At 38.4% G+C, this 16,688-nt stretch overlaps 2 long non-coding RNA genes across 3 annotated transcripts in view; one reads left to right on the forward strand and one right to left on the reverse strand.

Moving 5' to 3' along the window:
* The window catches only part of LOC111097578, a 107,124-nt gene extending 91,710 nt beyond the window's left edge, over positions 1-15,414 (forward strand). Inside the window, exons 3-5 of one of the 2 annotated variants that reach the window (XR_005365130.1) lie at positions 6,749-6,794; positions 9,513-9,696; positions 15,120-15,414. This is a non-coding gene — a long non-coding RNA (uncharacterized LOC111097578). Of the gene's footprint in view, positions 1-6,748; positions 6,795-9,512; positions 9,697-9,919; positions 10,072-15,119 lie in introns of those variants that run through there. The other variant, XR_005365131.1, reaches the window with a different exon arrangement.
* The window catches only part of LOC102153745, a 48,090-nt gene that overhangs the window by 16,471 nt on the left and 14,931 nt on the right, over positions 1-16,688 (reverse strand). The window contains exons 4-5 of the long non-coding RNA XR_005365129.1: positions 11,773-12,016; positions 9,682-9,825 (exon numbers count right to left, since the gene is read on the reverse strand). This is a non-coding gene — a long non-coding RNA (uncharacterized LOC102153745). The remainder of the gene's footprint in view (positions 1-9,681; positions 9,826-11,772; positions 12,017-16,688) is intronic.

Genomic DNA, 16,688 nt, shown 5'->3' on the forward strand with positions numbered 1-16,688 from the left:
GTGTCTCTTTATTGTTCAGACTGCATAATTTCTATCATCCTATCTTTTGGTTCACTGATTCTTTCACCAATCCTTTCCATTCAACTGCCGATCCCATCATTGAACTTTTAAATTTCAGCTACTGTATTTTCTGTTTCTAAAATTTCCATTTGGCTTTCTTTATATCTTTTATTATTTTGCTGAGTCTTTTTATGTCCTTTTTTTTAAAGATTTTATTTATTTATTCATGAGAGACACAGAGAGAAAGAGAGACAGAGACAAAGGCAGAGGAAGAAGCAGGCTCCATGCAGGGAGCTCAACATGGGACTCTATCCTGGGTCTCCAGGATCAGGCCCTGGGCTAAAGGTGGCACTAAACAGCCAGGCCACCGGGACTGCCCATAGTCTTTCTATTTCTTTACTGAGGCTTTTGATTTTATCATTTGTTATTATCTCAAGAGTATTCTTTATTACTCATTGATGCATTTTTGTGATACCTGCTTTAAAATCTTTGTCCAATAATTTCAACTTGCCCATCATCTTGAGGTTGGCATCCATTGATTATCTTTCTTTACATTTAGTTGAAGATTTTCCTGATTATAGGTATTATGAATAATTTTCAATTGAAATTTGGACTTTTTTTTATTATGTTAGGAGACTCTGGATCTTATATAAAACTTTTGACTTTCTTTGGCACTGCTCTGGCAGGGGAATGTGGGAAAATGTATTACTTTGTTAGTGCCAGATGAAAGTAAAAGTCCAGGTTTCCTCTTGGTCTCCACTGACAGGGGAATGATGGCTCTTAGTTGCAGGTGGAGATGGGAGTTTGAGCTCACATGGTATCCACTGATAACGTAGTGAGGATGGCCTCATTACCACCAAGTTATAGATAAAGGTTTTGACTCTCCATTAGGCCTCCTCTGATACCACCTCAGTGAGGAGAGAGAAGGGTGCCTCACTATTGTTAGGTGGTAACAGAAGTCCAGGGTCCCCACATTTCCAGCTCTCTGCTTAGCCTTCTTTAATGCCACCCCAGCAAGGGACTTGGGGCCTCACCAGGATGGAAGTCTAGGCTCCCCACTCAGCCTTTGCTCAGCCAGGTGAAGATATGGCCACAGTGTTCAGTGTTTTAGAGTAGAGCTTTTATTTTCTAAAAGTTTCTGTCTTGCTGGATGCCCCTTTCTGAGTCCTTCTGTTAAGGTGTTTTGGTTTGTTTGGTTGCTTTTTCTCATTGGTCTGAGACCAGATCAGCCATTTTCTGATTGCTTGTTTCTTTCACTCCAAGTCTGAGATATATGATGCAAAAAAGAAAACTCATGGAACTCATTGCATCCTTCCTTGGGTCTCAAGGTCCTAGTCAGTCTACCTTCTTCCCTCCACCCTGCAGAGCCTTCTTATGTCTGATATATGTATAAACAAACACACACATACACAGACACACACACTCACACTCACACACCTACCCACACAAATTGTCCAATGTTTTTTGTCACAATGAGTGGAAGGAATAGGGGAAAGTGTCTACTCCATCTTCTCAGAAGCAGAGTTCACCCAATCTGCATTTGACAAGCTCTCCAGGTGTTTGTGGTGTGTGTTGAAGTGCTTAGGAACCTGTGCTATCTTTCTGTGGAGCAGAGGAATGAGTGTCTGGTGTTAATATGAAAAGTTTTGGGTCACTGTTTCTATCTTAGGAGAAAAGCCTTTTCTTTATCCACAAATCCTTTTACAGTTCCCTGTTGTGCATGTGCCTTATATCATTTTAAATTCAAGGCTTTAGGATCATTTCAGAAGCCGTGTGGGCTTCAGGGCCCCAGGTTAGACTGGGAACACAGTCAAGAGTTACCTGTGAATGTGCCCCAGGCTAGCATTTGTGGTTCATATTGAACATGAGAAAACATGCAGAAAGTTTGGTACTGATTTGGATATAATTCAGAAATGTGACTGAGCCTTCTCAAAAAAAGCAGGGGATGTGACTGTCATTCCCACTGTGGGCGTATTTGCCCCGTGCTTCTTTCCTTCCCAGTGAGGGAAGATTGGGGAATTAGCAGCAGCTGGGAGTTCCACGGGGGCGGCCGTCTAGTTGGAACAACATTACTGAAGATAAAAATGATATCTTTAAATTGGCCTTAATCATCCAGTCATTTAGAAGTTATTTTCTGATATTACTGGATCAATAAGATTGCCCTAAGGCAACATATTTTGTTTTTAAGATTATAACGTAATCATTATTATTGGAATTTTCTGAAGCAATACTATATATGAATATAGTCACATCATTGGATTTTTTTAGAGGTCAAAATTAATCATCACGACATTCCTTTGCTGTTGACATACTGTCATCATACCCCCTGAACAGATGAAGAAACTAAGGAAGTGAGTTAAAGAGATTTAGTTCTCAACAGTTGTTTGTTAAAGTTTACTGAAAACTATAGGCAGCATCTATTAAGCACTTATTGTGCATGGAGTGATGTTCGTAGGACTTTATATACATGTGCACATTGTTGGGTCTTTTAATTCTTAAGGCAATCTACTGTTACCATTATCATGATTCTTCAATATTGTCTCGTTTGTACCCATGGAATTTTGATTTATGTAGGTGACTGAGCAATAACACAGAGAGGTCAATGCCATTGAAAGAAGAGGTTATTACTTACATTTCCCAAGGGAAGGAGGCATGCCATGCCACACAGGGCTATGGGAGAAGCATCATAGTTGGTCAGGAAGCAGAAGCAGGAAGAAAGGAAAACCTGGGACAGACCCTTTACTGGGGTTTCCAGGGGCAAGGCAAGGCTGGGCAGAATTGGTAATTTGAGTAATTTCAGTAGGCTTTGGTTTATAGGGGTGAGCTCTCTCTAGTTGTCCGGTACCTGGCCCTGGGGTGATTTAGGGCAGGGTAAATATTGACTTGGTGTGTGTTTGGGTAAAGAGGGAGGTTGGGGATATAGACTCAGTATTGGTTGGTTTGCTTATGAAAGGCATGCTCCAGAGCAGTGGTTTATTATCTTTAGGAATTAAGTAGCCCTGCGAAAGCGAGTCCCTCCTCAGGTCTATAAGGCCTCCAAAATGTCAAAACATCATTAGATACAGAAAAATTTAAAAACATGATTAACAACAGGGTGGACACTGAGGCATGGGAAGTTCAAAGGACTGGCCCATATCACACAGCTGGGGAGTGGCAGGCCTGAAGACGAATGAGCTCCAGCTGCCTCCGAAGATCCTGCGTAGATACAGCTTCAGGACTGTTTCCTGGTTCTTGTCATTATGCCACAAGCCTTTAATGATCTCAGGCACAGATGGCTGATGGGACGGGAAAGCAGAAGTGATTTTAAAGAATGCAAAGAGCAAAACACTTGAAACTTGACATTGGGAGACAAAGATAATGGAACTGGGATCGTTTAGCCAGGTGAAGAGAAAGGTGAGTGGCCATGTTGGTTTGTGAAGGATTGTGACACACTGGACTGTGAAGAGCTGGAATTTATCTCCATCACCATGAAGGACTCAGGACAGCAATGAAGAGTTTCCTGGGAACATTGATTATAAAACAGTGGTGGATTGCTGCTGCTTAAGTACATGAATCTCCTTCCCAGGATACAATCTCATCTCCCACTAGCCCTCTCATCTGTGCTTATCCACTATTCTTATTTCTCATAATTATTATAATAATTACCATGTGGAGTGAAATAGAATCATATCTTCAAAACTCTTTATTTTATAATATTCTACCTTAAATAATTGTCTTCTCACATAATTATCTGTGAAGGGTTTGAACTTTAATCTACTATACTCCAGTGCAAGAAATATCGCACTATCATTTTAACCAGATCCCAAATCTCTAATTATCAAGATGGTGAGAAATTCATTACCAATCATAAGGGTATAGGACAGGGCCTGGTGGGGAAGGTGTCCTGGCCTATACTTCCAAGGTCATACACGAGAATAGGGGTTAAGATAGTTTCTGAAAAGTGGAAGGAGTTTCTTGTCTTCCATATGATGATTACAGATAAGTGTGTTACTCAAGTTTTCATAATCATTAAAAAGAGAGGACTGGGGGATCCCTGGGTGGCTCAGCAGTTTAGCGCTGGCCTTTGGCCCAGGGCGCAATCCTGGAGTCCCGGGATCGAGTCCCACCTTGGGCTCCTGGCAGGGGGCCTGCTTCTCCCTCCTCCTGTGTCTCTGCCTCTCTCTGTCTATCAAAAATAAGTAAATAAATCTTAAAAAAAAAACTACCCCCTCTCAAAAATATTTAAAAAAAGAGAGAGGACTGTGCATCTCTATGCTTCCTTTAAATTTGAGTAGCTCTGTTATATCTGTGCCAAACTTGGGCACAGAAGTGATAGTGTTGGTGCCTGCTGCACAGCCTCCAAGGTGTACCATGTGGCTTGTAGAGGAGTCAGGGTCGATTCTGCTACTCCATCAAGTACTGACATCCTAATCCCAAGCTTGCAGAATCTTCCCTAACAAATGTATGGAAACTCTCTTCCAGTTTTCCAATCCTAAAGACTTTCTTTCCTCTTTATCCTCTCATTCATTTCCATAATTCAGGTTTTCACGAACAAGTGAATAAGAGGGGTTGTCTTTGAATAGACTCATCTATGGTAAACCCAAAGGCCTTCACCATTTTAATGAGGGAAGGAAAAATACAGTGAGAACAAAATGTAAATTAGTATCTCAATAAACAACCCTGCCATCGTTCACATAGATTCAGAGAAAGGTTGGTTATGTCACATCGACAAGGTACGGCAAATGTATTCTTACTGAGACTTAAGCCTGACACTGCCATCTGCCATCATCTGCTGCCTCCAGTAAAGGGCTTTGTAACTGCTAGTGACCAGCTGGTCACTTCTCTCATTATTCAATGCAAATATGTTATACAAAGAAAGTATGACATGAAATAACATTTCAAAATATAATGCCACATTAGAAAAAAAATCCTAAATACCAACAGAATGCATTTTTTGGCCAGGGGACTAAAAACAGCTTGTTGGAACTCATTTTGTTTGTTATAACTAAGCCACTCTGGAATGATTTTTTCTTTTCCAATGTGTAATGGTTCATTTCATGCATGGAACAACTGTAATGAAAACAGCTCTTTACTAAGTCTTTGCATTTTGGCTTTAAATTGCAATTAAAATAACATTACTCAGATCTTGATTGTTCTCCGTCTTTACCTCTGGTGCTTAGGTTGTGGCATTTATCTAAAATTCTTTGTCTCATATAGAAATGCGTGAGAAGCTGAGAAAATCAATTTTAATGAAAGCATGGATGGGAGAAACAGATAGTACTCCAAAAACTCAGAGATTGCAAGAAGCTTTTAAACAGAAGCAACAACCATCATGAATTGCATCAATAAAAGAATTAAAGACTTGGAAGGCAGCCAAGATATATAGTTGCAGGCAAGCGACGAAAGGGTGTTAATACATTTACATCCCATTATGGGGGACAGTCAAGGTTAGACATTATGGCCAAACAGAGATGTTCAGAAATAAAATAGATGGCTTCCACCCTGTTGGAAGTGGGGGTAGTGGGCAGTTGTGTTTTGTGGACTCTGGGACCACACAAGGATATGCAGGAGGAGGCAGCAGCTCACTCTTGACTCTCCAAAGCCATCTCCATCTGTGATTTTTCTTCCCCTTCACAAAAGACAAGCCACTGAAGCTACGACTTTTCAAACTATCCAGAAATCCATGTTCACAGCAGCAGAGCATGGGGGAGCGCCGGTTCTCTGACACCACTGTGATCCATCCAGATCCCCAAATCTGTTCTTTCCCATTCTCTTCTTCACCCACTACCACTGCCCTTTACTTAGGTCCCCATCCTCTCTGGGTTTTCTATACTGTAACAGCTCTCAATCTCCTCTCCCTTTACGTCAGCTCATTCCCACTGCTGCAAGAATCGTAGAACTTGGAGCGTCAGTCCCTTTTATGATTCCTGGTTGTCTACACAATGAAATCCAAGTTCTCCAGAATTTGTTTTTGTGTTATTCTCACTTTTTTCATCTTCTTTCTTTTGTATCTACATCTGATCCCATTTTATTCTGGGAACCCCACCAGTGTGTGCTGCTGGTAGGAAACAACATATTGCTTCTGTCCAATGGTTTTCAAAAAAATTTTTTTCTTTTTATGTGATCCTGGGTCTATTTTTGTTGCTTGCCAGCATGACTCTGATCTGCATACATAATTCCCTTCACGGTCCTTTACTTGCCTTTTTTCTTCAGCTTTATTTCTTGGCATTCCTAATTCTTGGGTTGAATCCCATTCTCCCAATCTACTTGGAGCCCACTGAGTGTCTTATGCTCTCTCTTTTCCAGGTATTTTACATGCTATCTCATCCTCCCTGAACATCCTTTTTCTCGTGCCTTCTTATACACTCTTCAGTTTAGATGTCAGCTCTTTCAGGGAGGTATTCAAACAATGGGCTCTCTCCTCTTGTAGGGTTGTACCTCTGTTGGCACCAAATTACCTGCTCACCTTTCCTTTGACTGTAAATTCTAAGAGGGTGTGGACTTTTCCCTTTAAAAAAAAGATTTTATTTATTTATTCATGAGAGAGCCATAGAGAGAGGTAGAAACTAGACAGAGGGAGAAGCAGGCTTCCCGCAGGGATCTCAATGTGGGACTCGATCCCAGAACTCCAGGATCATGACCAGAGCCAAAGGCAGACACTCAACCACTGAGCCACCAAAGCATCCCAACTTTTCAGTTTTTAACAAGATTTTTATTTTATTTATTTGTAATTAATTAATATTTTCACGATTATTTCTCTTATACTTAGCTCTCCAAGATGGAACATGGGAAAATGGTCATTATTCCCTCGACAAGTAAGTTGTCAAGTTAATTTAGTTGTAGGTGACTTAGGAACATGTATATTTTCCCTTTTTTTCATATAAATATTACCAAATATTATTACATGGCAGGATGAAATTTTTTACACTTCAATTATTTATATATCATCTTTATAACTTGTCAGCTCTAAGTAATGCCTGTGCATTACTTTTATTTTATTTCATAATTTTTTATTGATGGCATTTATCCCATGGTTTAACATGTTAATTGTACTGTAATAAACATGGCTTTAATATTAAACTTTTCCTTATTATCCAAAGTCACCACAGTCCATTTCAGTAAATATAAAAATATATACTTAATACTTTGTACAATACTGGTTTTTGGTCCAAACAAAACTGGATCAGAAAAGCCAATAAATTCACTTTAAGAATCCCCAATTTTTTTTTTAAAGATTTACAAATGGATTTAGGCAACTTTGAATAATGGGATTTACATAATAAAATCTGAGACAAGACTAAACAAAGAACAAATAAATTTTCTAACACAAAATTAAAATTTTAAGTTCACAGATTTATGTTATGCCAAAAAAGTACAGAAACAAAATTATATTTACACAAGATTCATAATAAAATAATGAAAAAGGCAAGACAGGTGATAGGAGAATGAAAATATAGAAATAGCATATAATTATTAAATAGAGAACGCACTAGATCTAATAAGTCCTTAGCATGGACCATTCTTTAATCAGGCTTCCTCTATCAGAAAATTTTAGTGCACAATACACCCAACTCACTCACATCACACATACACCAGCACAAACTCAGCATAGAGTTTATCTGCTTAAGAGTTCTCTTTAAATACATTCATTTTTATTAAACTATATTTATTTTAAAAACAACTTTATACCACTACTGTAAGTAAAAATCCCATTTTTTGCCACAAATAGAAGATTCAGATCAATAAAAATGTAAAGCAATATACAAACATTAAAGTTTTACATGAGAATATCAATATTTAGCAATGTACACATACTTTGAAATGTGTCTTGTGTTCAATCGCTGGTGTATGAGCCATACATTCAAGCCAATATTTTCTATTATAAAAACCATCTATAGTCTTGTTTTAAGCTGGTCTTTGCCCAGCATACCTCACAGGGTTGTTATGATAAACATGTGAGATCATACAAACTTAAGCTCTATACAAGGGTAAATAGTTATTAGTTTTATCCTATTTCTATTCGATAAGCAGGTGAAGGAATAAGACCACAAGGAAATCAGGATGGGGAGAAGGGATCATTTCATTTATAGAGTTGCCCATGAAGATGTAACTTGGTTTTACTTAGACTTCCAGAGAAGGCCAGAATTCAAGGCTATTAAGGGAAATTGTTTTTCATGTCACTTACTCATTATCAAAGTGAGTTTTTAGATTGTGAAGTTGAAAATATTTTATTTTAAGTTAATTAAAATTTCAGTCTCAGGGAGTGTGTTAGTTGGCAACAAAGGTTATTAGTACATTAACTCTACCACTAATATAAATTTTTATTTAAAAGCAAATATTCACACAAAGTAAAAGCACATAAAAATACACACCATACTTTTATAAAACAAATCCTAAATGATACTATTATAAAGAAGTTTCATTCTTAGTTTTCTTCCTCATGTGTTTAGTTTTGAATGCCCTTATTAAAAACATGAGGAGCAAAACACAAACACAAACAAAACCAAAAAGCATGAGGAACAACCACAAATTCACAAATCCAGACTAAGACCTGCAACGTTAGCAATGACTTACAACTGCCTGTGTGCTTCCCCTCATCTCATTCTCTCCCCCCTCCCTAGGGCTGGTTGCCATCTTGAATTTTGTGCTTATTATTCTCTTTACCAGCAGCTTTCTTCCTCATGGTTTTATGATACATCTTTGTCTAACAATGCATTACTTAGCTTTATTTCATTTGGAAAATTATGTGAAGGGCACCGAGCTGTACTTAGTCTTCTGAGAATTGCTTTTTGCACTCAATACTGTATTACATCACTAAGATTGCATATTGTTACATATAGTCACAGTTAATTATTTTTTATTACACACATGCACACATAAGTGTGTAATATAAGTAAATTACTTTATCCATTCTTCTGACTTGGGCATCTAAATTGTGTCCAATTTTATTGCCACTATAACTATGCTACTGTTGTTTGAGCAAACACAGGTGAATAATCTGAGAGCATACCCAACAGACTTTCCTAAACAGCATCAGAGAAACTTGTGATGAGAGCGGTAGTAATCTAAAAACCCACAGGGTTATCCTTTGGTGTTGTCACTACCTGTAATCATTAATATGAAGCAAGTAGTGACTTGTTACAAAATGTAGATCCTATATTAAGGAGATTAAAATAGTGAATCCTTAGTTACCCTCAAGAAGAAGGAAAATGGATATGCCATTATTTTCACAGTCTGCATTATAAAGGTTAATTATTCAAAATAAATAATAAATACCATATTCATTTGATTTTGGAAATAGTTTATAGAAAGCCTGGAGAATGCTATCAATTGGTAGCTCTTAAACTTTATTGCATATTAGAAATCACAAGGAGGAGGTTTCTAAAATATTGATGCCTAGGCCATTCTGTAAACCAAATCAATCAGACGCTCTGGGAGATAAAGTTGCCTGGGAATTCCGATATATGACCAAGATTGGGAACCCCTGCCCTAAGCCATAGGATCTAATCTGTGTGTTAATCACTCATCCTTAGACTGGACATGTGCGGGCTGACTACTTTGAACCTGGGAGAAGGAAAGAGCACTCAGAAAACAATAGGAAAGAAACATAAGAAAAGAGAAGCAAAAATTTCAAATCCACAACCATTTAAACAGGAGTTCACAAACAAGATGGTTCACTGGAAACTGAGAAACCCCAATCACCTTGATTCTTAAGAGGTAGAAGGAGCTGCTCTACTTGAAATTTTGTTGAGTTTCTGTGTCTCTCTGTCTCTCTCCAAAGTATGTCTTCAAGTCTTCTTCCTCACTCCACCCTTCCCAGCCTTGGCAGGCAAGCCCTGGAAAGAACTGGTAAATGAATGACATCTTAAACTAAGGTTTTTGCATTGAAGTCTGTTTCTTTCTCAATCACTTTTCTGTTGTTTTTCTGTGTCCTTTCCAGGAAACATCACTCACTCTGATCACATAAAGAGCTCTGTTAACGGGATCCCTGGGTGGCGCAGTGGTTTGGTGCCTGCCTTTGGCCCAGGGCGCGATCCTGGAGACCCGGGATCGAATCCCACATCGGGCTCCCGGTGCATGGAGCCTGCTTCTCCCTCTGCCTGTGTCTCTGCCTCTCTCTCTCTCTCTCTCTCTGTGTGACTATCATAAATAAATAAAAAAAATTAAAAAAAAAAAAAGAACTCTGTTAGGAAACTAAGGCAGGATGTTTTCCCTTCCCTCGAGGGAGTTTAATCTGTCATTTTACCATTCAGTGTCTATTGAGTAAGCATTTGTTGAGCGACTGCTATGTACTGTGCACTCAGCGAGGTCGGGAGGCTGTGGAAATGAACAAGGCATAGTCCATGGTGGGGAAGACAGATTTCCAAACAAATAACATCTTAACAAAAATTAAATTCAAAATTAATTAACAAATATAATCTTTGAAATAATCATATATTTAGATGTTTTAAAACCTACAAAATGTCAAAGTAAAAAGTTTCCCTTATGCCATTGTCCAGTTCACAAACACCTTCCAGTGTAAGCAGTATTATTTGTTTCTTGTGTGTATTTACAGAGATTTTAGCACATATGCAGCTATAAATATAAACATATATTTATCACGGCTCCCTTTTTTTCATACACCGCAATCTTGCCATAGAAATACACGAAGACCTTCTTCATTATTTTATAGAGGTACATAGTTTTCATTGTATTAATATTTCATAATTAATTTTACCAACCTCATAGAGAGAAATATTCAAATTTTTCTCCAATATTTTTCTGTAACAAATAATGCTGCAATGAAGAGCTTTGTATGTATGCCATTTCATCATCTCATACATGTAAAATCTGATAAATTCCTAGCAATGGGATTGCTTAGTCGATGAACTTGACTTTTTAAAAAATTTATAATTATCCTGTGATGAAATATTTTAAGTATTTATTTATTTAATCTTTACACCCAACATGGGGTTTGAACACATGACCCCTAGATCAAGAGTCATGTTCTCTTTTGTCTGAGCTGGCCAGGTGCCCCTGAACTTTTACTTTTGATAGATATCATCAGCAGTATGCGGAGGTGCCTATGTCCTCACTTCATTGCCAACACAGTGTTAACTGAAATTTGACTTTTTGCTGATATAATGGGTGGTGATTTTTACTGATATGGTTTGATGTTAATTTACAACCCTTTTTATGAGGAAAATTGAATACCTCTTTATAGCACCAGTGTTCTTTAAGTGGGGGTAAAAGAAGCACTTAAGTTAAGTAGAACAGAAACAATAATTTATCATCTCTGCCCCTGGGATGCGGTAGCTCAATGTTACCAAGATCCTCAGCAGTTTGTATTGGATTCTTTTTCAAAATTCCTTGCCAAGTCATGGTGAAAGCATGGCAAGTACGTGGCTTTTTTGGTTTTTGTTTTTTCTTTTATATCTAATTCATTTTATTTGATCATTTAAAATACACCAAGGCCTCAGCTTCTGGATTGCTACCAATGTTTTCTATGAGTTTGATTTTCATTCAGCTTATTTGAATTCATGCTTGTCACCATTCAGATGTTTGGTGACATTTTTGCTACTTCCTTTTTTCATGTGGTTTTCTAAAGTTCAACCATGTTATTAAATGCTTAATTCTTAAACACACAACTACAAGAAAATTCTACCTTGTGAAGCATTTAGGGTTTGCAAAGTGACCTCAGGTCGATTATCTCATTTAAGGCACTCTACAGCTGTCATTTACTCTCAAGAAATTGCCTCTATTTTAACACAGAGAAATGAAATTATGCGCTGTCAGCCTCGCAGTTAGCCTCACCTGGGTCATGTTGGAATCCATATGCAAGAACTGGAACTCCAAATCCAGTACATCTTCTAACTAGACTTGAGAGAGTTGACTGTGACAAAATAATCTTTGGTTCTCCTTTGCCTCTGGGTCTGCCTCCTACATCCACAGAGAGGTCGTTAGCAGTCCGGTGAGCAAAAGCACTATCATATCAGGCTCTCGTTCCTCCAATTTCCCTCCCCAGACTTCACTTGCATTGACTTTTCTCTGGGTCCAGCTGTGAGAACACACATTCTAGTCAGAATGACTTAAGAGACTTACTTCATAAGCAAGTCGGTGCACAATTGATTAGGAATATGTCTTAAAGCTTCCTCCTGACTCGGTCTTGCTATAAGATTTGTCACTACAATCAGGAGGACTGATTCACCTATCTTGTCAATTGGGATATTTGTTCTTTGGTCTAAACTAAATTAACACAGGCCAGAAAGAAACCTCTTATCCCATTGGTATCCATCATTACCATTCTTTGAAGTGCTTTTGAAAGAAGCAGTTGAATCAGAACATTTTATGAAATTGTCATCCGATTCCTTGGAGGGCCAGACCTAAACAGCACTTGCGAAAAGAGCTGGGACACATTTTTTTCCTCCACTTCAGAGTCTTTCATCTTCGGCACAGACAGCTGTGTGTGGTTTCCTTCTTTGTACAAGGGCACTCTATTTTATTTTGGTCTGAGCCTCCATGGCATCAACTGACAATTTCATAAAAGATTTTGATTCAACTGAATTAAATAGTGAACTACATCAGGGGCAGAGGGTGTGACCTGACCCCCATTAAGATTATTATTAGGCTTCATTACCATCTTATCTGGTAATATTAGTGATTTGCAGCAAGTCTCTTGGCCATATCCCTGTAGACATTTGAGAAGCAAATGCAGCTAAGGAGTGAGTTGAGTCTTGCTTTGTAATAAGTGAGCTGCCTTGTGTAAAGCCAAGAAAACACTTTGGGGAATATAAGGTCACCTTCAAGTCAATGGCATAGGAGGTGATAAAGACACAGGAATGATTTTGGAGAAAGCATAGAAAGTGCAGTTATGGATAATTAGCTGGATAATGCTATAAATTCGATGCTTCCCAAGGAATTAACGCTCTGTTGCTATCAAATTCCATTCTTCCCAGGTTCAATTGCAGTTTCTGTTTTTCACCTTTTCCTCCACAACATTTATTTATTTACTCTGCCCCCACCTCTGTCTCCTTTCACTTCTGTAGCTCCAGAACTGAGCGAATATTCAATAAACATTTATCGAGTTAATCACTGAATGATACACCTTGACCTGGCTCTGGTTCCTCCCCTACCTCTTCCATGTGAGTGTCTTCTCTGTCCTATACTTTCTACCTTTTTGTTTCTGCTACTTTGGTTCTTCCCTTTCAACATTTAAAATTATTCGTGTGTCTCTCACTTTGGAAAAAAAAGTGGGAAATGGTTTTGTTAATCCAATACCCCCTGCAACTATCATCCTATCATTCTACTCCCTTTCCAGTCAAACTTCGTGAAATGCTTACCTTTACTCAGTGCCTTGCTTTCCTTTCTTTTTCTGCATTTTCCAGTTTCTGCCCCTTACATTGCCCCCCGGGGACTGTAGGCCCCTTCCCAGTGCTTGCTCAATTTGTTCCTTTAGTAGCATTAACATCGTCAGCCGATCCTTCCTTGAAACACCCCTCTACATTCGCATCCCGACCCAGTGCTTTCCTACTTGTTCTGTTTCCTTTGCAAGCTTCTCTCTTTTGCCTGTTTCTTAAACACTGGTGTCCTCAAATATTGGTGTCCTTCAGAGGCACTCTATGTCTTCTCCCCATGCAGTTTCTCTGACTCTCCTGGCTTCCATGAGTGCCCCCTCAGAACTCTCCCCAGACCTACTTACAGAGCTGAATCGAAGTGCCACAAGGATCCACACCCAGATGCATCTCAGCACTTCACCCTCAAAATGCTCAGACTTTTATCATCTCTTCCAGAATTTTACTTCTCTTCCTATTTCCCAGTTTCAGGGAACAGTGCCCTCATCCTTCCGGTGATTCAGTGCTGACCAGAAAAACAGGCATCACCCATACCCTCCCCTTTGTCCTCACACCTCCAAGGAATCACAAGGTGCTTCTACTGAAACATTTAAAATGTTTCTTCTTCCAGTCCCCACTGGCCCTGCCAGGGTACAGGCCACCACCCTCTTCGCATCTGTTGCTAGGACTTTCTCCCAAGTGGACTGTCCAACCTCTACTCTTGCGGGCCTGCCGTCTGTTTCCATACGTGGCCAGATTGATCTTTCCAGAAGGCAGATTTGGCAACATCTCTCTTTACTTAGAGTCCTACATTTTCCTTTTTATTACATCAAAATACGTGAGCACGTCAGACTGGATCCTCCAGAAGTCTCACATACTGCGGCTCACTTCTGGTACTCTGCTTCACACCCTCATCTTCAGTTTCTGGGTTAGTTGTTTCTTCCTCTGAAGTCTTTCCTGACCAGCAGAGGCTGAATTTGTGTTTTTTCCACAGCATACTAATATCACATTTTTTAGTGAATTGTAATTAGTTTTTTACTTATAAATCCTCTCAAGTAATAATTTCCTTGAAGGCACAAGTTGCTTTTATCGTTCTTATCATTATGTCCCAAGGATATTTCTTGGCATAGGCTAGATACTCATTTAATATTTATAAGACAAAAAAGATGAGTCTGCCTAAATTACTTGACATAGATCCTACTGTTTAATAAAAGGTTGGAATAGAATACTATATATAAAATGATCAAGGTGGTCTTTCAATAAACTTTATTTCTTTTCCCTTTCTTATTTGGTTCCTAAGAAATATTTACTTAGAGCTGTGGACTGGGTTAATTTAGTCTTACAGTGATTTCAGTTTTTATACTAAAACCTATTGCCATTTAGAGCCAATAGAAGTATAGAACTTTATGGCTGCAATTGTCTTATCTATAGTTCAATGCTCCGTGAAAGTACTGCAATCATATTTCTAGAATAAATTGAAGTCTATTGAGAATGAACAGAATGTACTAGCCACAGGGTAGCTGTTCCATAGAGTGACACTTGGATTGGTTCTTGAATTTCCCAATTGGAAATTCAATCAATTATCAGATGACTTCACAAAAGAAAATAATAAGGATTGTTATTAGCCATGATAAAAATATCTCATGGATGGATGAGTCTATGCTATTTACTAAACACATGAACGCACATGTAGATTCCATTCAATTAGTACTTACGGAGAAGCAAGAGCCAGGGTCAGATAATGCAGCTATCAAAACCATAGCAAAGCATATAGAAAAATGCTGATGAGATAATACTTTTGTTCTTTTTTTCCTTCTTTAATATTTTCAGATTGATGATAAAAATGATGCATGCCTCACAAAAAAGGATAACATTTGGACAAGCCTTGATCATCGTGTTTGACCCTCACAACAATTTTCAAAGGACTGAACAGATATTATTTTTACTTTCAATATGAGGACCCTGAGGCAAAGTCTATTTATTTGTCTGTTTACTTATCTGTCATCTATTGAACATGTCCTAGATACCTTGACAGACACTGAGATGTGAAAACAAAAATGATTACCGCTTGTTCAATCACTTCTACTTTTAAGATTATCTCCTTCCCCGACCCTCATGTACCCCTGTCCCCATCCCCAGTTGTTTAGTTTATGCTATAGAGCTCTGGGTACCTGAGGTGGGCTGGAGGATGGAGGGAAAGGAAGAGAGAGGGGTGGGGAGAGCAAGAGGGAGGGAAGAGTAGAAGAGAAAGAATGGGGATGAAAATGCACAGCTCTCATAAAACAATGAGTAGCCTTGGGTCACTCACTGATTTTTCCCTTTCCAGTTCTCATCTGGACACATCCAGCCACATCTTCATTTCTTGTTGGTAAATGCCACAAAGTTCTGTATAGCCTTATAAACCACCCTCCCTCCATGCTTTCTGGGCTGGATATGGTTAATTAAGCAGAGCACATAAGAAGCTGTTCTGCTTCTATTTTTACCTCCTTGGATATGTCTTGTTGAATTGCAGAGTCTGTAAAGCCAAATTCTACATTTGTAGATTATTTTGCAGATAGTTCTGGATACCAACTAGATATTCTTATGCAAGATTAGGAGTCTGGTAGTGAGGTGGATGCTATCACCCTTCTGCTGTATCTGTTGGAAAAGAAGGTCTAGGGACATGAGTGTTGAGAAGCAATATGGTGTGGATTTTTGATCCCTGCATCAAATTACAGCTTTAATTTTTGTACTCTATGGTTCCACTGGCAGTCTCCTCATGTCAGCCCCTCTAACATTTCTCATGATTTTAGTGGCATTTAAATTCTGTATTAAATTCCTTTCTGTTTAAAATACCTAGAGAGGTTCCTATTTTCTCCACAGAACTGTGAAAAAATACAGAAACTTTTGCTTAAATTAATTTGAAGAATCTCTGTTCTTCTAACCAAATTTGTCCAGGCCAAGACAGGGAGGATATCAAGAAAATACCATGGAAGCAGAGAAAGTCTTAAAGAACATACATTTTAGTGACTTGCTTTGTTTCGTGCAACTTATAATGAGGAAGCCTGGGTTTAAATCCAGATCCTTTGACTCTGGATTCAGAGTCTTTTACTTATATTACCTATCACTTTTCCAAAGCAGTTAGAATATTAGTTCAGTACCTGGCAAAAAGTAGAAAATCAGCATATGTTTTTCCATTTGAATTGAAGTTACAACATCTCACAGGATATATTTTAAACATAAGCATAGGGATCACTATGTGAAAACCATTTCATTCTTTTTGGAAACAAGAAAATCCTCTATATTTAGAAAAGCAGAGTGGAAGTGGGAAAAGAGTAAGGAGGTAAGACTTTAAACATTAGAAAGCAGGTAATTTTTCCTAGTACAGTAAAAAATATGTTTTGATTAAAAAATAAAACG

The sequence above is a fragment of the Canis lupus genome, chromosome 10 (assembly GCF_011100685.1).
Source record: "Canis lupus familiaris isolate Mischka breed German Shepherd chromosome 10, alternate assembly UU_Cfam_GSD_1.0, whole genome shotgun sequence".
NCBI lineage: Eukaryota > Metazoa > Chordata > Mammalia > Carnivora > Canidae > Canis > Canis lupus.